Raw genomic sequence first — 21,787 nt, 5'->3', positions numbered from 1 at the left:
GCTGGGAGTGGGGTGATGTGATACACTGTAACCCTTGGGGGGGGGGAGGGGGAGGCGAGAGAATGCACTGTGCCCTTGCTGGGGGGAGGTGAGGGATGCATTGTGCCATTTGCTGGGGGGGGGGGGGTGAAGGGATACACTGTACCACTTGGGGGTACTGGGAGTGGGGTGAAGGGATGCACTGTACCACTTGGGGATACACTGTGGCCCTTACTGGGGGTGAGGAGATACACTGTGCCCATTGCTGGGGGGGGGTGCACTGTGCCACTTGGGGATACACTGTGCCTTGCTGGGGGCTGATGGCATTCACTGTGCCCTTGCTGGGGGGGGGGTGAGGGAAAGTACTGTGCCCCTTGTTGAGGGGGGAGGTGAGGGATGCATTGTGCCTAGGGTTGCCACCTTTTCTGGAAAAAAATACCGGCCTTCCTATATATTTATGCTTTTTTCCTATTAATAACATTGGGATCATCCATCATTTTTACCGGCCAGCTGGCAACCCTAATTGTGCCACTTGCTGGTGGGGTGGGGGGGTGAAGGAATACACTGTACCACTTGGGGGTGCTGGGAGTTGGGTGAGGGGATGCACTGTGCGCATTGCTGGGGGGAGGATGAGGGGATGCACTGTGCCCATTGCTGGGGGGTTAAGTGATGCACTGTGCCACTTACTGTACCATTAGGATTTAGTAGTCCCGTCTTGGATTGTATAAATCCTAGTTTCTTTTGTGGCAGGACATTGCTTCTTAAACCTTTTAATTTTATACTATTTCAAATGGAGGGGGTATATGCAGTACAAATGATGTGGCTTGGTGGGGAAGATATGCCAAACTTACAGTTAGGTCCATAAATAAACTTGGTTTAGATCTTTTTAACTTGAACAAGGGTTTGAATAGGCCTTGGGTTTGGTTGGTGGTGAGTCACACCACACTTGCTGCATTAAACCTACAATTAGTTGATGGTCTCATTACTACAGCACCAGTACCTGCCACACAGCCAGTGTCTTAAATTTCACCACAAAGCAACACCTTACTGGGTTGTGCAAAGAACATTGTACACAAAGTTACGTTGAGACCAGATGTAAAACCAGTACCATTTCCTGATTCAGCATGGGTAAAACTTGCTATTGATATTGTTGGTCCTTTTGCAGATGCTCCTATAGACTGCAGATTTGCTATAACCTTGATAGACTACTACAATAAATGGCCTGAAATTGCATTTGTTTCTCATATAACATCAGCTACAGTAATAACATTTCTGTCTACAGTCTTCAGCAGAGAAGTTAAGCCAGAGGAGTTAATATCAGACAACGGACCACAGTTTGTCTCATATGAGTTTGAATCCTTTCTGAGAGAAATTGTGCATAGGAAATCTTCAGTGTATTACCCACAAGCAAATGGAGAAATCGAGCGATTCATCAGAAGTCTGAAAGAAGCACTACAGACAGCAAATCTTACTGGGAAATCTTGGAAAGTATTTACAACAGAGTTCATACATAACTACAGAGCAACGCGCAATGCGACAACCCAATCATCTTCAGCTGAATTATTACATGGCAGACAGATGCGCACTAAGTTACATGTTGCAGACATCAAACTTCCACAAAATAATGTTCCTACAAAATCATCTACTGCTGACTGTGAAACGTCAACAAGCCAAATGTAAGGCTTATACTGACAGAAAACGTGGTGCCAGAGAAGTGCACTTTCAGCCTGGATCTTAAGACAGAATTAAGAAACCAGGAATACTGAAACAAGGACAAAAATTACTACACCATTTGAAGTGAGACGCCAGCGAGGAACATACACATATGAACTGTCTGATGGACGCATATGGAATGCAAGTCGTCTTGCTCCTGTTAGATATGACTTTGGAGAAGGACATTTTCCTACTCCTGATGTCAACTGCAATAGGCCTGAGGAAAGTGAACCTATATTTTTTAGTACATTCAAATATAAATACAGCATATAGAGGAAAAAAAAAATCAAAATAACAAGATTTAAATTAAATTATATAGGAGTTGATTTGCCTTAGGATAAACCCTATAGTAAGGATTTAAGGTATTATCACATTGCTACACTTCAACTCCAATTGACAACTATATGCAATTTCCAAGGCTAGATAATTCCCTTCCCTTCTTTGGTTTTATACATTTTATACATTTATACATTTTAACAGAGTGTGGTTGGTTTTATTGATTTACAAAACATAATAAAGTACAAGAAAATATATGTATATATTTTTTAGCTGTAAGGACTCTGATAACCAACAGAGGTCGCTAGACATCTATAGTATATAATGCATGTGTTCAATCCATTTTGTATGCCTATGATTAAGGGAAGGTGTTCCCGAAACGCGTAAGGCCTATGTACCCTTGCAGTACTCTACAATAAAAACCTGTTTTTTACCGGAGTGCCGTCCTCCTGTTCATATATTAAAGTGAACCTATAAGGCGTACTGAGAGAATCAGAAAACTACCTGCATGGACCAAGGACTATGTGATGTGAATAATGTATATTATCGCTTTAAAATGCATACTGTTTAATGTTGCTGTTTATTATAGTTGTCCAAATGCTTTCCTACTATAGGGGGAATATGTGGTGTTCATGCAAATTGCCTGTAGATGTCACTGTGCTCATACTTATATGGTGCATACTTCCTGGTAGCTTAAAAGTGAAAGCTTACTGTTGTGTAATGCTTGCATGAGCCAGCTAATAATAATAAAGCATTGTTATACTCTACTCATCCTTGGCTACCCAAAATATAACAGATAGGTCAGGGGAACCTGTAAATCAAGTAACATTGGTACTGTAAATCAGGCAGGACAGGGTTAAAACTTAGTAGGAGTCAGGTGTGGTTGGAGGAGGAGAGTATTTGTAATGAGGTGGTACAAGAATTTGGCCTTGCTGGTTTGTTATACAAACTTTTATACATTGGTTATTATTTATAAATTGTGTTTTGTTTAATAAAGTCCTCTGCTGCCTTTTTTATCCAAAAACTGTGTCCTAGGGGGAGTTGTTCACCCGGGGGGCTACAATAAAGTAGCCAACAAGGATAGTAAATTACATAAACAACCATAGATGTAACTCATGTCATTCTATGTCTGATGTCATATTTTATATTTATCTAAAATAAGGCCAAACTTTGCAAAATAATAGTTTAAATATGAAACTGAATGTATACCCTGTAATCTAATTTGAGTTTTGACACTATGGGTCAAGGGTCGGAGTGAAAATTCAAATTTCGTATTTGAATTTTCCAGTTTTTTTATGGCGAAAACTGTGAAATGAGACTAGGCAATTGTTAACATTCGATTCAAGTTTTTTTTTTTAGAAAATTTGAATTCTATTTTCGAGATTTATCATACACTGTCCCTTTTAGCCTATGGAAGATGTCCTGGGATCAATTTGGAGTTATTTGCAGCCTTCCTGACATTCAAGTTTTTTTCGGAGAAAAAACAAATCAAGTTCGATTCAAAATTTCGGGTTGATCCTATTCACCGAATTTGCAATTAGATGTTTTTTTAATCGATTGCAATTGGTCGAATATCGAGTTCATGGGAGTTTTAAATAACTCCCATGAGCTCGAAATTCGACCCTTGATAAATCTGCCCCTATATGTAGCATGATTACTGGGAAAATAAAAGAAGGAAGCTATATCCCTCCCAGAATCCCTTTATGAAGCAGCATAGAGGGTTGTGAAACTGAGGGTCTCCTCTGGTGTGAGGTCTGATTAAGTTTTTAATAGATGGTGTTAAAGGGGTTGTTCACCTTCCGACACTTTTTTCAGTTCAGTTGATTTCAGATAATTTACCAGAAATAAAGACTTTTTCCAGTTACTTTCTATTTTCTGTGTAACTGTTTTTCTAATTTTGAATGTAAAGTGTAATTTTTCACCTTTTAAAGCAGCTCTTGGAGGGGGGGTTGCTGACCCTGTAAACTGTTCTAAATTGATACATTTAGTTGATACATTTTTTATCTTTGTCCCTGCTGAGCAGAATCCCTGAGGGCAGAGACACATGCTCAGATTAGGGGAGATTTAGTCGCCCGGTGATAAATCGCCTCTTTTCAGGGCGATTAATCTCCCTGAACTGCCTCCTGCCGACTAGAATGATAATTGCCAGAGGGGTGGAACTCGGATAGATTTGTTTTCCGAAGTCGCGCCAAAGTTTCCACGTGAGCCAACTTTGGGCGACTTCGGAAAACGAAGCGCACAATTGCCATCCTGCCGGCGATTTACATTCTAGCCGGCGGGAGGCAGTTCAGGGAGATTAGTCGCCCCAAAGAAGAGGAGATTTGTCGATGGGAGACTAATCTCCATGATCTAATCTTGTCATGTTTTTTTTTCGGTTCATGCATATACATCCAACAGTCAATGTATTTCAATAAGAAAAAAGTTTTTTCAACATTGTAAGTTTCTATCTTGTTGGATGCCGATGCAGCTCGCAGTGTTCCCTTCCGACTGACCTGTCACATCAGATGGCAAATGTAGACCCATGAGTAGGGATGTAGCGAACGGCGGAAAAAATGTTCGCGAACATATTCGCGAACTTGCGTCCAAAAATTCGAATGGTTCGCGAACGTCGCGAACCCCATAGACTTCAATGGGAAGGCGAATTTTAAAAGCTAGAAAAGACATTTCTGGCCAGAAAAATGATTTTAAAGTTGTTTAAAGGGTGCAACGACCTGGACAGTGGCATGCCAGAGGGGGATCAAGGGCAAAAATGTATCTGAAAAATACATTGTTGACACAGCGCTGCGTTTTGTGCTGTAAAGGGCAGAAATCACACTACGTCACTCAGGTGATGTTTCTGGACACGGAATGTGAAAAAGCTCACACAGCTAGGTGGCACTTGGTTAAAGACTGGGCAAACAATGCCTGCAAGGGCAACGTATACAGTAGTGGATACGGAATATATTATTGCTGCTGTAAAAACATCACTCAGGTGATGTTTACGGACACGGAATTATTATTGTTATTTAGACAGAATGTGAAAAAGCTCACACAGCTAGGTGGCACTTGCATACCTCCCAACTGTCCCTCTTTTGACCACTCAACCCCCTGTCCCTCTTTTGTACTGGAAAGTCCCTCTTTTCTCTGCACTGATGCAAATAAGATACTTTGTAACAATTTTGACTCTGGTTGGTGCTGGTGGTGGTGAACTACTAGGAGGAGCAGCACACCAGTCCCTCTTTTCTCTGAACTGAACAGCCAGAAAAAAAACAGTTTCTAACTTAATCAGCTTTTGGCAGAGAGCTCAGAACAGCTAACAGGTGCAAATAAGATACTTTGTAACAATTTTGACTCTGGTTGGTGCTGGTAGTGGTGAACTACTATGAGGAGCAGCACACCAGTCCCACTCCCCAACACAGCTAGACTAATAGCACTGGGCTCTTATAGTAGCAAAGTAAAAAAACAAAAAAGAAAATAAAAGCAGTCCTTACAAGGACTATTGGGTTATTACAGCAGTCAGCAGATGAGATCAGAAGCAGTGCCCACAGCAGCTACATACAGAGCACTGCAGTAGAAGGTAGATTACTAGTCAGCAAAGCTACCTAACCTAAACTCACTGTCCCTCAAATCCCTGCAGAGTTCTGTCCCTACAATACAGAGCAGTATCAAGTAGATTACTAGCCAGCAAAGTTACTATCAACTGTCCCTCAAATCACTAACAGCTCTCTCCCTACACTAGCTCTTCCAAGCACACACAGGCAGAATGAAAAAACGCTGTAGGGCTTCAGTTTATATATGGAAGGGGAGTGGTCCAGGGGGTGTGGGGGTGGTCCAGGAGGGAGAGCTTCCTGATTGGCTGCCATGTATCTGCTGGTCTGGGGTGAGAGGGCAAAAATAAGCGCCAGCTAAGGCGAACCCAAATTGGCGAACGTCACGCGACGTTCGCGAACATTCGGCGGACGCGAACGGCCGATGTTCGCGCGAATTAGTTCGCGGGCGAACATTCCGTGACATCCCTACCCATGAGACTGGATCTGGCTTGTAGAATGCGTTCTGTCTGACAAAAGCTGCCCCGGAGTGTAGTGTAGTCGTCTCTGTGCTCTGATAGAAAGGGGAGAACAAAATGCACATTTTTAAAGCACATTCCTTTAGAGGTGTATAATTTAATGGCATGTGGGTGTACTAGACACTACAGGTCACCTTTAAAACCAATAGTTTGCACTCAGCTGCATGGCAAACACATACATAATGAATAGTGAATATTAAATGGGTTGGAATATTAAATCCATTGTTCATCTTTAAATTCACTTTTAGTATGATGTGATATTCTGAGACAATTTGCAATTTAATTTTTTTATTATTTGTGATTTTTGAGTTATTTAGCTTTTTATTCAGCAGCTCTCCAGTTTGCATTTTCGGCAATCTGGTTGCTAGGGTCCAAGTTACCTTAACAACCATGCATTGAATTGTATAAATGACTGGAATATGAATAGGAGAGGGCTGAATAAAAATATGAGTAGTAAAAAGTAGCAGTAACGATAAATGTGTAGACTTACAGATCAATTGTTTTTAGATGGAGTCAGTGACTCCTTCATTTGAAAGCTGGAAAGGCAAATAATTAGAAAACCTATGAAGGCCAGTTGAAAAGGTGCTCAAAATGAGCCATTCTATAACATAATAAAAGTTAACTTAAAGGTGAACCACCCGTTTAAGCTGAGGGTCATTTAGGCAAGTGTGGTCACGCTAAAATCAGTGCAGTTGTATTTATGGATGCTATGCATTAGAGGTATGTAGTTCAAATTGTTTCCACTCCTTGCTAGCAAGCAGCATTGCATCTGTCCTGCCTCTTCTGCTGAATCGTGTGCAAGTGCACCTATTGACACAAGGGAACGCTGGAGCTATTACCACCCTGAACCTGTGTTGAACTGCGTTGGTAGAGAAAATAGACTTGTGCCCAAATAATCACATGTAAACGTACTTTTAGGGGCAGATTTATCAAAGGTCGAGGTGAGACTTTGACTAGGGAATAGTCCAAATTTGATTCAAATTTAAAAAAAATTCAAATATCGAAATTTATCATGTACTGTCTCTTTAAAATTTCTACTTTGACAATTCGCCATCTAAAACTTGCTGAATTGCTGTTTTAGCCTACGGGGGACCTCCTAGAATCTATATGGAGTTAATTGGTGGACTTTGAAAAATCTTCTAATCGAATTCGATCAAATGCTATATTCCTTCAAATTCGGCCGAATACTGACCAAATCGATCAAAAATGGGCCTATTCGACCAGAAAAAAAAACTTCGACTTAATTTAGTTTGGTCTGAATTCAAATTTCGAAGATTTTTCAATTTGAAATTCGACCCTTGATAAATATGCCCCTTAATGTGATACAATTGGACTTGGAATATGTGAGCCCCAACTTGATTTGGTATGACCCATACGTGCAGATTTGTAATTACACTGGAATTTGGGGGAAATGTTGCATTGTGGGTAAAAAAAGCAGTTGGTGTTGAAAATAACACTTTAATCACTGCACCTGCTGTCATAAATTACATTTGCTGAGTACAGGTAAGAGGACATGCTTGATACCTGGAGTTTTCCAGATATGGGGATTTTCCATAATTTGGATCTCCATACATTAAGTCTACTAAAAAAACATTGAAACATTAATTAATGAAGTGCCACAGATAGTAGAATCTACATTTTGTGGAAAAAGTACCTCAGTGCCATAGAGTGTTGGGGAGAGGCTTTTAAAGCTGCCAGCTCCCTCCCCGTCAGGGCAGCCATCAGGGGGGGACAGGGGGGAGAGTTGTATGGGGCCCGGAGGGTAAGGGGGGCCCGCCACACTTTCTGAGAGCTGCTGACTTAGGGAAGGCATGGATGTTTAAAGGGCCCTGGCCACCAATTTTCTCATAATGTGTGTGTGTGTGGGGGGGGGGGGGGGGTCCTGGCCACCAATTTTTTTCTCATGTGGGGTCCTAGCCACCAATATTTTTTAATGGGGGGGGCCTGGCCACCAATATCTTTATATTTTTTATTAACATGTGGTTAACATTTATTAACATGTGGGAATCCTAGCCACCAATATTTTATTTTGTTTTTTTACTGTGTGGTGGGGGGCGGACCTGTAGGTGGGGCTTGTGGTCGGTGCAGCCCAGGGGGCCCAGGAAATGTTTTCGTATGGGGCCCTGCAATTTCTGATGGCGGTCCTGCTCCCCGTTCCTTCCTAGGCAATGAGAAAAAGATGGCATCCAGTGGCCCCTGTGGCGCAATCACCCAGGGGCCTCTATAGAGCAGCTGACGTGTGAAAAATACCTGTCTGTTGTGGCCTACTTTTTTTTGGTATTTAGAGATTTAAATCTAGTTCCAAAAGTGGAAATACACAAAACGCAGATTTAGAAAGCTCAGGTTCTCCAGAAAAAAACAATGTATAGTTTTCCTAGGTGAACTAAAAATCCCCTCATGAAATATCCCTAAAATGAGAGACCACAAAAAGTTCAAAAAACGTCTGGCACTGAGTGTAAATGAAATGCGAATTTCTACTGGCACTTAAAGGGTTAAACCCAATAGGCTTGTTTTGCCTCCAGTAAGGACTAATTATACAGGTATTGGACCTGTTATCCAGAATGCTCGGGACATGGGGGTTTCCAGACAATGGATATTTCTGTAATTTGGATCACCATACTTTAAAGCTTATAAAGAATCATTTATCAATTAAATAACCCCAATAGGCTGGTTTTGCTTCCAATAAGGATTACAAGGTACTGTTTTATTATTACAGAGAAAAAGGAAATCATATAAAAAAAAATAATTATTAAGGATAATATGGAGGCTATGGGAGATGGCCTTCCCGCAATTCGGATCTTTCTGGATAACGGTTTTCCAGATAACGGATCCCATACCTGTATATGAATACGTGGAAGCCAAATAAATGGCTGTTTCCAAAAAGTGGCAACCATAAACTAACCCCCACAAGGAAAAAAGACCTAACCCAACAAAGATGGCAAGACTGGAAACAAAACAAGCAAACCACATCCTAAAACCAAACGTCCAGTCAAACCAGATAACCACAAAATGCAGCTGACAGCAGCTGTACTCCAATAGCAGAATCATGGACAATATATAAACCATTCCCTCCCCTCTAGAACCGTACGTTCTACTTCTCTATCTTCACACTTTTATTCTTTTTCTCCTCTTAGGTCAGGCAATGTTCTTATGTTGATTGTCTGGAAATTATTGTAACTTGTAAAACTAAATCCCCCTTATAAGTTAAAAAAAGAGTATGTTGCCAGGGCCCCCCATAAAAACATTGGCACCCCCATAAAAGTTTTTTTTTAAAAAATCATTGGTTTTCAGGACCCCCAATACATAAAAAATGTTGACGCCAGTCCGCTGCATTACACAAACTTGTAGGATGATATTTAACTTATAAGATGTTTTATGATACAATGCAGAATTTCCTATTAATCTGAATGTGTTACTGGTTATAGACTGAAGGCCATGTGACCATACAAGAAACAGGTGATGGATCCTATTTGACATGTTCTTAACATTTTGGATGTCAGTTGTTTACCCTTTCCCTTGCCATGTGGCAAAGAGTAATCCACATTTCCAAGGTCCCTTGATCCATTCCAGCTGCAAAAGTTATTTTTTTCCCAAAACATCTTTATTTAATAAATAAATAAATAAGACCGCAGCCACCCTCACAACCCCAAATAATTATTAATTGCTACAGAAAGCCATGTGACCATAAGCAAACAGTTCAATATGCCATAGTCAGCAAAACAAGCCAGTCATGTGAGAGATTCAAGCAATTCCTTTACAAAGGGGTCACCTCTTACCAACTTTAATGTCACATGGGTCTGAGACATGGGCGGATTTTCATTAAGGCTTGGGGAGGCTAAGCCTCCCCAAACCCCCCTGATACATTTAAAAAATTGTGTTTAAAAAACACCTTTGTGAGCCGTGCAACACTGCTAATTTCTTGAAATAGGCCGCCTGTTTTGTATTAGGTGGTTGCCTGCTCGTAAATAATAGCGCCCTTAAACTGCAGGCAAGGTAAAGCAGGCAGGAAGTAGAAGGCACTTACGTTCAGAGTTCAGTCGGTGAATGAAATATGACATCAAAGGTCTCTGCTCTCCTTTGAATATAGAGGCATTCTTCAGTGCGCTAAGCAGTGCGTTCAGTGAAGGAGAAGCCTAGGCAAAAAAGCCAGGCTAAGTCAAGCCATCGCCCAGACAGTAGTTGCTGAGTGTCTGGTATGTGTCACAATTTGAAAACTATATATTTTGTGGTTCACTCACTGCTGGGCCAGACTAAAAAAGAAAGGTGGTAGTGAAGCAGTAGGGGCTGAGGTTAAAACGGGTGGCCAGGGCCATTGACCTATAATAATGATTAGGGAAAAGACAAAATAAGAAGGGCAATAATAAAAAAACATATAATATTGAGCATAAACTTTCTGCAACTCACAAAAGAGATACCTTAAAAGTAATCTTCCCCTTTAAATCATATACGTGTGATTAGCCAAACTACACATTAATTAACCATTTAGTTAGTAGTTTATTCTGTGAGGTTTAAATCCCCTTCAACGACTAAGTTAGGGTTGAGCATTTTTTTAACATTATTTTTCTATTTTTAGTTGTTTCTGCAATATTTGCATTTTGACTGATAATACCATAAAGCCAACAACTGCATAGGGTTAACTAGGGTTAACTGCATAACAGTAGTACATAGAAACTGCATAGGTAGTTGGGGCTGAAACACTCAAAGAGAGCTTCACAGAGAACTGGTATTAACACTTACAACTACATTAAAGTGTTTGTCCACCTTTAAATTATCTTTTAGTATGATGCAGAGAGTGATATTCTGAGACAATTTGCAACGGTTTTAATTTTTTTATTATTTATTGTTTTTGAGTTATTTTAGTTATTTAGCTTTACACTTTGCAATTTCAGCAATCTGGTTGCTAGGGTCCAAATTCCCCTAGCAACCATGCATTGATTTGACTAAAAGACTGGAATATGAATAGGAGAAGCCTGAAAGAAAGATGAGTAATAAAAAGTAGCAGTGAAAATGCATTTGTAGCCTTACAGAGCATTTGTTTTGTAGATGGGGTCAGTGACCCCCATTTGAAAGCTGGAAGGGGTTAGAAGAAGAAGGCAAATAATTCAAAAACTATAAAAAATAAAAAATCAAGACCAATTGAAAAGTTGCTTCGAACAGGCCATTTTATAACATACTAAAAATTATTGTACCCCTTCAACTACTAAAATCTCAGGAGCTCAAAAAAAAGAAATACAAAAATGCTCAGAAAACCACTTACAGCAATTTGACATTTTTTGGGGGGGGGGGGTTAGGAAGTCAGCTCATGTATGGCCACCTTCAGCCTCCTCAAACAAAAAAAATCACCCTCCGCCTATGGTCTGAGACCCCTATAATTGGCAGTTTTATTTTAATGGTGTTTTGTTGTACAGTGCTTTACCCTCAAGGAGCACTTTACAAATAAAATTATACATACATACAATGGTACAAATAGCCTACTTCTAAAATATCTTCCTCAGGCTGCAGTTACTGGGCTAAGGAGTACACAATGGTCTCATGCCTAGAGGTGGGTGAATAGTGTGCGACCCCCCTTTTCCAGGACATGGATAAGGCTGCAGGTTTCAGCCTGAACTCACCCGGAGAGTGCCACTGAGGATTTGATCAAGCATGCTGGCTAATGCTGTGCTGCTCCGGACTCATGCAGATTTCACCCATGAAGCTCCGATGGTGTGGGATGCTAGCACACTGCTGGTAAGTGCAGCCTACCGGCTCTATGACCCTCGTGGTTCAAAGTTTCACGCAACTTGCAGGAAGCATGCGTGCCCTCCAGGGGGCGCGGCCTAAAACCCCAGGGGCGGTGTCTCACGTTACTAACTGCACTACACCAGGAAATGGTGATAAGACTGGTGTAGAGACATTGCGTTAAAGATAATATGATGTGTAGCAACGTGAACAGTCATACTCTCTATTTTTTACGTCAGGGAATGCGATTAGGGCGGCTTAGGGAAGATGCGGCACAGCTTCAGCGCTGTCAAGGGGGGCCTGGCTATTTCAAAAAGTGCAGCACAGCCGGTCCCCCCTTTAGGCTCAGTAAAGTAGTACTCCCTGTGCCCCCCTGATGGCGGCCCTGCTCATACGTCTGCACTGACAGGAGGGCCGACTAGAGAAAAGCCTTATTCCTCGTACCTCTTATCAGCAGTTGTTCATCAGCATGTACACTCTTTCGGAAGACATCTTGGGTCTGAAGAGCCTCAGTCCAGCTGAGATTTTATCCACAGCCTCGGAGTTGAAAAAATGTGGAAATTGTATCTTGCCCTTGCTGAACACCTCCCACACGAACACTCCTAAATGAGAGAGAAAAGAAAGGTAATGTGTGATTAGACTGATCCACCAGAGAGCTTGGCTAACCGCTGTCCCCCACTTCACTTCATATTTTTGAAACCATGATATGATGAAACAACGATACACCAAAATTTTCCTATTCCTGTAACCATTTCATGATCTTAAGGGGACCCTGACCAGAGGATGGACCTTCAAGTGAGGCTTGTATTAATAAAGCATGACAACCACTGCTTTATACAGTCATTTATGGTGGAGCTTGAAATTGTCTCATTATGGTGGCTTCTGAACGTAAAATTAGTTGCACTTACTTGGCCATACCAAAATCTGAAACCTTGATGACCAATGATTACCCCACCAGGCAGTTGCAAGCAGCCTATTGGAGAAATAGAGAAAATTATGTTTGGGGGTCACAGGAGAAAAAAAAACAGTTTTATAGGTTCTGAAGGTATTATAAAGGCAGGATATGGACAGGTGATGGTCACAAATATATCACTAGTTGCTATGGGTTACAGGGCTTGGGCAAATGATCAGATTTTGCAAATGATCGGTCCTACTTATATAAGCATCTTGGCCTCCTCCACAAAGTCCTCCTCAGACATCATCCCTTCCCAAATCATTTTTACTGCCATTCTGTGAACCTTCATAAATTCTTATGGATAACAGTGACAGAAACAGTTTTTGGGGAGCAAGATGGCACATGAAGGAAGGTTCACAAACTAATCTCTCCCATGCCCTCTGTACTTTCCTGTGTCCCCATGGTTCTGTTGTCTGACCAATGAGTCTCTGCATGGCACAATTAAAAGGGAAATAATGTTTTATAAATGAAAAACAACTGGAGCAGCAGCAGTGATTGAATCCATGGCTGAAAAATGTATGGATCAAAAAGATATGGCAGCACAGTAACTGCACTGACCCAATAGGCCACACATACAAAGCAATGCTCTGTGTACGTAATAAGCTATGCATGTACTGCACATCTAAGTGGAAATAAATGCCATATGAACCTTACTCTTATGAACCTTACTTACAGGGTACACTTCCCCTTTAAGAGCAGGGAACAGAGTTGACTTCACCCTGGGGCTGTGGCAGTTGGTTCAGTCCGTTGGTTTCCATCGTGGTGAGTGGTAAGTGTATATTCCCTCTGGGAGATATTCTTTGCCAAATAATGCTTATTTTAATGAGAAAAGAGGGAAAATAGTTGGGTGACACCCCCAGACTAACAGATATTGATCCTCTCACTGATTTTAGTGAATTTAGAAAACTTTCCCCTAAAATGGGCTTTGGAGATGCCTTAAATCTTAGTGCTGGTAGGGAGACACAGACTCAGGATTTGGCAGCTATACAGGACTGACAGCAAATTTACATGTTTTCTACAGTAACTCCATAAGAAGGTAGCATTTGGGGACCCCTGTGTCTCATGATAAAATACTTATTTTTATGCCCAGTATTGACAAGCTCCTTAGAGTTTTGCACCTCAGCCCCTTGGGTATCTGCGATGCTCTTATGTTCCAGCCTTAACATGTAACTGAATTTAATGGAATAAATAGCAATGCTTCTTCTTTTTACACAATGACATTTATTTATAAGTCTCATGGTTTAAGAGCAGAGATGAGAGGTGACTTTACCCCAAGTGATTTGACAGTTGGTTTGGTCTGTTGGTTGAGTGGTGACTGTAAATGTAAGAGAATTATTGACCAATAACCCTTATTTTAGTAAAATATTCGGGGGGGGGGGGGTAACAGTTGGGGGACAGACAAGCGGATGTTGATCCTCTTACTGCTTTTAGAGATTTTAGAGAATTTTCCCCTAAAATGGGATTTGGAGATGCCTTTAATCTTAGTGCACAGATAGGTGACTTTGCTCTAAGGGATTTGACAGTTGGTTTGGTCCGTTGGTTGGTTGGAGTGGTAAATGTGAGAGATTTTTTTGACCAATAACCCTTATTTTAGTAAAATAAGGGGGGGACAGACAAGCGGATGTTGATCCTCTTACTGATTTTAGAGAATTTTCCCCTAAAATGGGATTTGGAGAAGCCGAGAATCTTAGTACTGATTGGGAGACACAGACTCAGGATTTGTCAGTTATGCAGCGGCTGACAGCAAATGTACACATTTTCTACAACCCCATAAAAAGGTAGCATTTGGGGATACCTGTGCCTCATGATCAAATACTTATTTTTATGCCCAGTATTGACAAGCTTCTTAGAGTTTTGCACCTCAGCCCCTTGGGTATCTGCCCTGCTCTTATATACCAGCCTTAACATGTAGTTGAATATAATGGAATAAATAGCAATGCTTCTTCCATTTACACACAAACATTTATTTATACGTCTCATGATTTAAGAGCAGAGATGAGAGGAGACGTTACCCCTAGGGTTGGAGTGGTAAATGTGAGAGCTTTGTAGACAAAAAACCCTTATTTTAGTAAAAAAAAAGGGGGGGGAATAGTTGGGTGATGCCCCCCCAGACTAGCGGATGTTGTTACTCTTACTGGTTTTAGAGAATTTTCCCCTGAAATGGGCTTTGGAGAGGACTTTAATCTTAGTGCTAATTGGGAGAGACAGACCCAGGATTTGGCAGTTATGCAGGGGCTGACAGGAAATATAAACTTTTTCCCTTGGAGCCCAGATAACATATGGGGACCCCTGTGCCTCACTATAAATACTTTATTTGTATGCCCAATATTAACAGGCTCCTTAGAGTTTTGTCCTTCTGCCCCAGGTATCTAACCTGTTCTGATACCAACCTTAACATGAATTCCATGGAATACATAGCAATGTTTTTTCCTTTCATGTCTCATGTCCTTTCCCCTCAAATGTCCTGGCTGTGGGGGGCAACAGGGTACATGGTAGGGGCAGTATTGATTATAATAACAATTGCTATTCCTTAAATACTTCCTATAGCAGGGGGTAGGCAAAGATGAACACTGGGAAATCTGCACATAGCCAGTGATCTTATGTACTATGTATTCATTCTCACTATACCAATGCTCATTTCTGATTGGCTGCTGTGAGCTACTGTATTGTATAAAGTGCCTGCCTGTGTAGGGTAAAATGGGCAGATCTCTGCTTTCTTTTGTATTTTATAGGAAATATTTTTTCTTGAAACTAATTTGTCAATTTATTCTCTTCCCTATACAGATTGCTACAGTGGGCGGATTGCTATTTTTTGGCAAATAACCAGCGCTTTTTGGATTGTTTTTATACTGGCATCTACTTAGTTCAGATTTTAAGATTCTTTGCTGAACAGATATAAGGAGAGCCAGTTTTTAAAGAGGGAGACCCGCTAGGGTACCCCGGCCTTGTGCCGGCCCCTCTATTTTGGCCAAAAGCCAGGAACACCTCAGGCATTTGGTTTTTTTTTTTCATCTGACAACTGAGGTAAGAGGTATTCTTGCAAATCCAAATGATAAAGTTTATGATTTCTTTTACAGCAAACCTGCCCTAAATTCGGGAGGGGCAATTTGTAATGTCCCACATCTCTTTCCCAGGCCTGTGCTCGTCTTCTTCAAAAAAATGAAGTACACCTACACAGGGTAGTTTTCTGCAGGTCAGACTGGCATTCTAACTGGCCATCTATGGGGCAGAATTAAAACAGAAAGGGACATGGGAATTAGAAAGAGTTTAAAAATGGACTCAGTTCTTGATATTTTGTATGATCACTCCCGACTTGGAGTGATAGCTGTTGTTTGGTTGCTAGGGCTTAATTGCCCTAACAATCACACAGCAGTTTGGAAATAACATTGGGAGATGAATAGTAGATGGTCTGAAAAGAAATAATGACACCAGTAACAAAATCACAACGTGAAAATGATAGCACCACTTTGTACCGAAATAAAGACAACCTTTATTATTAGATATTTTATGTCTCTACATTTGACTCACCGCCACTCAATACGTGTGCAATAACTTATTCTAATATTTTTTAATATTTCCCAAAAATATCTTTCCCTTTACTAACCTGTACAATTCTGCATGTAAAACATATGAGGGGATCCGCCATTATCTCTGGAAACTGCCTTCTGCTTCTGTACTTCTAGCGTTTAGGCCGGATTGCCCACAAATCAATGGTTTAGTTAGGGGACAAATGCCCCTGTGTTCCACAGCCCTGAAGTGATATAAAATAATAGTTTTTTAATTAGAGGATTCCTATTATCACTCATTCTTTCTTGATATGCAAACATACCTTTAACAGGTTTAACAGCCACTTTTCCAATATTAAACCCACTAATCCAATATTATGCAAGTAAAAAAACATCTTTCTGTCTGTTTTATTAACTCCATTTGCTATGTCTTATGTTATGGTGCAGGGACACTAATCAGAACAGAGCTGGTTATGGGAAGCAGGCACATTGGGTACATGCAGGGAGAAGAGGCTTCTATGGGAGCATTAAGATGATTCCTTCATTAATATGACTGAAGTGCATTATGGGTTCTGTCTTGTTACAAGCCAGCCCTAATTATGACATTATAAGCAATACAATTCTAACTACCTCTTATTGACATCATTTCCCCCTCTATAATATGTGTACGGTGTCACTATTGGCGGTAGGAGTTCCATATTGACATTATACTTTAAAATAGCAATGCTAATCATTCTAACTCCAAAGTAAATCAATGAGGGGCTCATACACTGGCATACATTGCCAATTGCAGTAATGTACAACATTTAAACATACATTTCTGACATTAACAATGGCAGCTGGGAAATGATTGGCTGCTCTGACTAGTCCAGTTTAAACCAATAGGGATGAGAAGTTTGATATGATCATATTATTTTTTTTTTAACAATTCTTTTTATTGAAATATATGGTACAGTCGGTTAACACATCTGCCATAGATACAATTTTTGTTCCATACTATGTGTATCATGTAAACAGTTTAGATTTAAAAATAAAACATAAACAACAAAAGCAATAACTTGGTGTCTGTGAGATTCTTCAAATCCTAAACATATCACTGAATGTCATTACAATACAGTTCTATCATCAGCAATCCTAGGTATCCACAGAGTATCCATTACCTTATTTACTACTTTATTACTGTGCAACATGTTACCGTTAAGTAAACCAGCAGTCGTTCCCGTAACATCTTCAATTGCCCCTGGATGTTATTATACAGGTAAAGGAAAATGAGAACACAGAGCATACAGTTAACAAATCAAGGTGGATCAAGCTCAGGGTCCTGTTCAATCCACAATCCCCACACCTTATTAAATTTCTCAGGACAGCCCCTTTTCATATATGTAAGTTTGTACATTGGAAGAGAATTATCCACAAGCTGTTCCCAGTCATGAACCTTGGGTCCACCCCTAGATTTCCAGTTTAGCGCAATCAATTTTTTAGCATACATACAGAGTATAGAAATTAAGGTACAGTGTGCCCTCCTTGGAGACACGTCTTCTACCTGACTCAATAAAAGTACTCTGGGCTCCAATGGTATAAAGATACCAGTTTTTTCTGTTATGAGTTGCACAACTGCTCTCCAGTACGTTTTTATCACAGGGCAGATCCACACCATATGAAAAAAATCCGCAGGTGAGTGCTGACATCTGGGGCACTCCGAGCTAATGGAAGAATTTATCGTATGCAGACGATGTGGGGTAAAGTAAACTCTATGCATGTAATTAATTTGTGTCATTCTGTCTTTACTGCTAATCACTCCCTCAAAAATGAAATTAAGTGATTCATCCCAGTTTTCCTGCGTGAGCTCAGGAATGTCACGTTGCCATTTTATTCGAAGTTTGCTAAGTGGGGCACTCCTAGCATCCTGTAATTGCGCATAAAAATACGACAGTGGCTTGCCCAACACCTGTTTATGTAACCCAGCCTCCAAGCCATTCAGTGCAATGTCTACAGTGTCACTCCGAAATTGAGTTACAAAGGCATGTCGTAATTGCAGATATCTGAAAAACATAGTATTCGGTAAAGTATAGATTACCTTCAGGGCTTGAAAATCAAGAAGTTTACCGTCTGCTATGACATTAGAGATGTATTTTATATTATATCTCGCCCAGAGCTGAGGGTCTGGGATTAACTCCAGCTGCTTTAGATAGGGGTTACACCATAGTGGGGCAAAGCTAGAGCATTGATGTCGATGTTTAGGATAATAACTAAGAGCCAACTGCCAGGCCTTTATTGTGTCCTTCATCAGGGGGGAGATACTAATATTGTAAGAGGCGCCACGATATGGCAAATTCTTTAATCCTTCAAAGGATCCTGCCAATTTAGCTTCAAGTATTATGGACGCATTCGTGCCATCAGAAATGGCCCAATTCCTCACAACCACCAACTGTGTTGCTAAATAATAAAGGAAGAGATTGGGGGCTGCTAATCCTCCCTGCCGAATTGGAAGTTGTAAAGTGGTGAGAGCTAATCTGGGAATTTTATTGTTCCAGTACATCATGAGCATGAGGCTTTTTAGTTTAGAAAAGACCGTGTGTGGAATTCTCATGGGGGATTGACGAAATGCATAAGTTAATTTCGGCAGTATTACCATTTTAAGTAGATTTATTCTACCTATTAGAGATAGCGGTAGATTCGCCCAGGCATTCCTTTTCTGTTCCATGTATCTTATTTGAGGCAAAATATTAAGTTCTGTGTATTTAGTTAGATCAGCATGGATCCAAATCCCTAGATACTTAAAGGTGGACACCCAGTTAAGACCCAGAGTCCTTTGGGGATTGTCCGGAGGGAGAGGGTCTACCGGAAAAAGCACTGACTTGGACCAGTTGATCCTGAGTCCAGAATAGTTGGTATGGTCATTTATAATGGCTAGAGCTTCTGTTAATGCCCGGTGAGGGTTCGGTAAATATAATAGAGTATCATCAGCATACATTGAGATGACCTCAGTTAGATCGCCAAGCTTCAGCCCTTCAATTACTTGGGAGGACCTGACCCGGCAGGCCATAGGTTCCATGGCTAGTGCAAACAACAGCGGAGAGAGAGGACAGCCCTGCCTAGTACCTCTAAGGATCGGGAATGGAGTGGACAATTTGCTATTGGTGCGAATTCTTGCTACAGGTAATTGATATAATGCTCTGATCCAGTTAATGTACGATGAGGGGATGCCTACCCTGCCCAGCGTGGCCCACAGATACTCCCATTCAACTGAATCAAAGGCCTTTTCGTTATCCAAAGAGGCAATCAGTCTACTACCAGAGTTATCGTGTGTAATGGAAATATCTGTGAACAGTCTCCTGATGTTTATATCCGTGGATCGGCCAGGCATAAAACCTGTCTGATCAGGGGAAATTAGGGTAGAGAGTATGGGCGCTAAGCGTGTTGCCAGGACTTTAGCTAAGATTTTTGCATCAGCATTAAGAAGTGCAATGGGCCTGTACGAGTTACATTCTAACGGATCTTTACCTGGTTTTAACAATAAGATTATTAAAGATTCCCTCATCGAGGTCGGCAACGGAGCCCCTTTTTGAACCCCATTATATAAATCTGCCAGGATAGGTGCAAGTAGCTTAACATGCTGTTTGTACCACTCCATTGGTAGGCCATCAGTACCTGGAGTTTTCCCGGCTGGGAATGAAGCTATGGCCGTCTCAACCTCTGTTAGCGTGATGTCCCCAGCTAGCTCCAAAGAAAGTTGCTCAGTCAGGTTTGGTATAGACAAGTCTCGCAAATACTCTCTTATTTCTTCTGGGGTGGTGGTTATTTTGGGGCTATATAAGTCAGTGTAGAAATCCGTAAACCTCTGATTTATTTTGTCTATTGAAGACACTACTGTTCCATCAGGAAGCCGTACAGCCGGTATGACCATGCTAGATATGTCTTCCTTTGCTATCAGCGCTAATAACTTCCCGTTTTTATCCCCGTGCTCAAATATATTACCTTTCTGATACAGCATATGTTTTTTTGCAAGCTCCACTTGGGCAAGTTTCAAGTCATTCTGACTAGCCTGCCAACTCTGATACAATTGGTTTGTAGGAGAGTTGATATAGGACTCTTCATTAACCTGTGCTGTTGCTGTCTTTTGGGCTATGTCTGCTTGTGCAATTTTTGTGAGGGCTGCAATATTGCTGATAAATTCACCCCTAATATAGGCTTTGAAAGCATCCCATTTTACATTCGGGGGGGTTTCGTCACCATTTACAGCCAAAAAGTTTGATATACTAGTACTGATGATTTCATTTAAATGAGTATGCTTTGCCCAGTAGGGACTCAACCTCCACAATCTATCCATGGGAGCTTGTGAGTACGTGAAAGTAAGAAGCAGGGGGGAGTGATCTGAGATGCCTCTTGTAAGTGTTTCAACCTTTTTAACCCATTTATTCATCTCAGGACAACCCAGAGCAAGATCTATTCTTGACATGCTGTTGGAACCAGGGGAGTAACACGTAAACTGTTTGATAGTGGGATTGCGCACTCTCCATAAATCCACCAGATTAATAGAGGAGACCCACCTGTTAAAATGCCCTGAAGATACACGGGGAGGATGCAGTTTGTCCAGTTCAGCATCGGCTAACGAGTTAAAGTCACCCATAAGGAGAAATGGTGCCATGGGCAGACGTAACATTGTGTCTGTCACTTCACTAAAAAATTCCTCCGTAGGTGGAGGGGGGGCATATATGTTCGCTAGATTAAATTTCTTGCCAAATACATTGCCGTGTAAGAAGATAAATCTTCCACGTTTATCAGAAATTACTTTTTCTACCGTTAGAGGGCAGGTTTTGGCCAACAAGATAGACACTCCCCTAGAATAACTGGAAAAATACGAGTGAAACATTGAGCCTACCCAGGGTCTTTTCAGGGATAACAGTTTCGTACCTAGTAGATGGGTCTCTTGAAGAAAAATTATCTGAGGCTTGTACCTTCTAATAAAATCAAAAACCAGTCTACGTTTTATCCCATCCCCCATACCCCTAACATTCCATGACATTACGCTAATGGTAGCCATCAGTCCTACAGATAGGAAATGTGACGGGTACGGGGGGAGATACAGTAAAAAGAAAACTGCACATTGACATGGAATCACAATAGGTCATGAATCGCAAGACACCGTAAAAATTAACATTACTATCACACCCCATAACTTTAACCCTTACCCATTCCCACCCCACGCACTCCATAACCTTGTGAGAGTGAGTTTGCTCTTAACCCCTAACTAAAATAAATTGAACTGTGAAGGGGGGGTTAGTGTTCACACTTCGCCCTTACTAGGCGCACGGAAATGTCATTGGGCCTGTCGCATCCGCTCAGGGAGGAAAAAATGATTTAACAACTGTCCTGCTTTGCAAAAAATACCGTATCGTTACCTTTCCGGAGAAAAGTTCCTTCATGTACAGTCAGTGAGAAAAAGAGAACCAGTATACAGTCCACTGCAGCCACAACGACATTGTAATCCTAAGAGTAAACTTGTGTCAAGCCGACTCGAAGCAGAATAACGAAGCTCCTTATTCTCTTCGTGGAGACTGCCGTGGCCTCATCTCCAGCCACTGGATGACCTCC

The sequence above is a fragment of the Xenopus laevis genome, chromosome 8L (genome assembly GCF_017654675.1).
Source record: "Xenopus laevis strain J_2021 chromosome 8L, Xenopus_laevis_v10.1, whole genome shotgun sequence".
Classification (NCBI taxonomy): Eukaryota; Metazoa; Chordata; class Amphibia; order Anura; family Pipidae; genus Xenopus; species Xenopus laevis.
Note: the sequence above shows the minus strand (reverse complement) of the source record.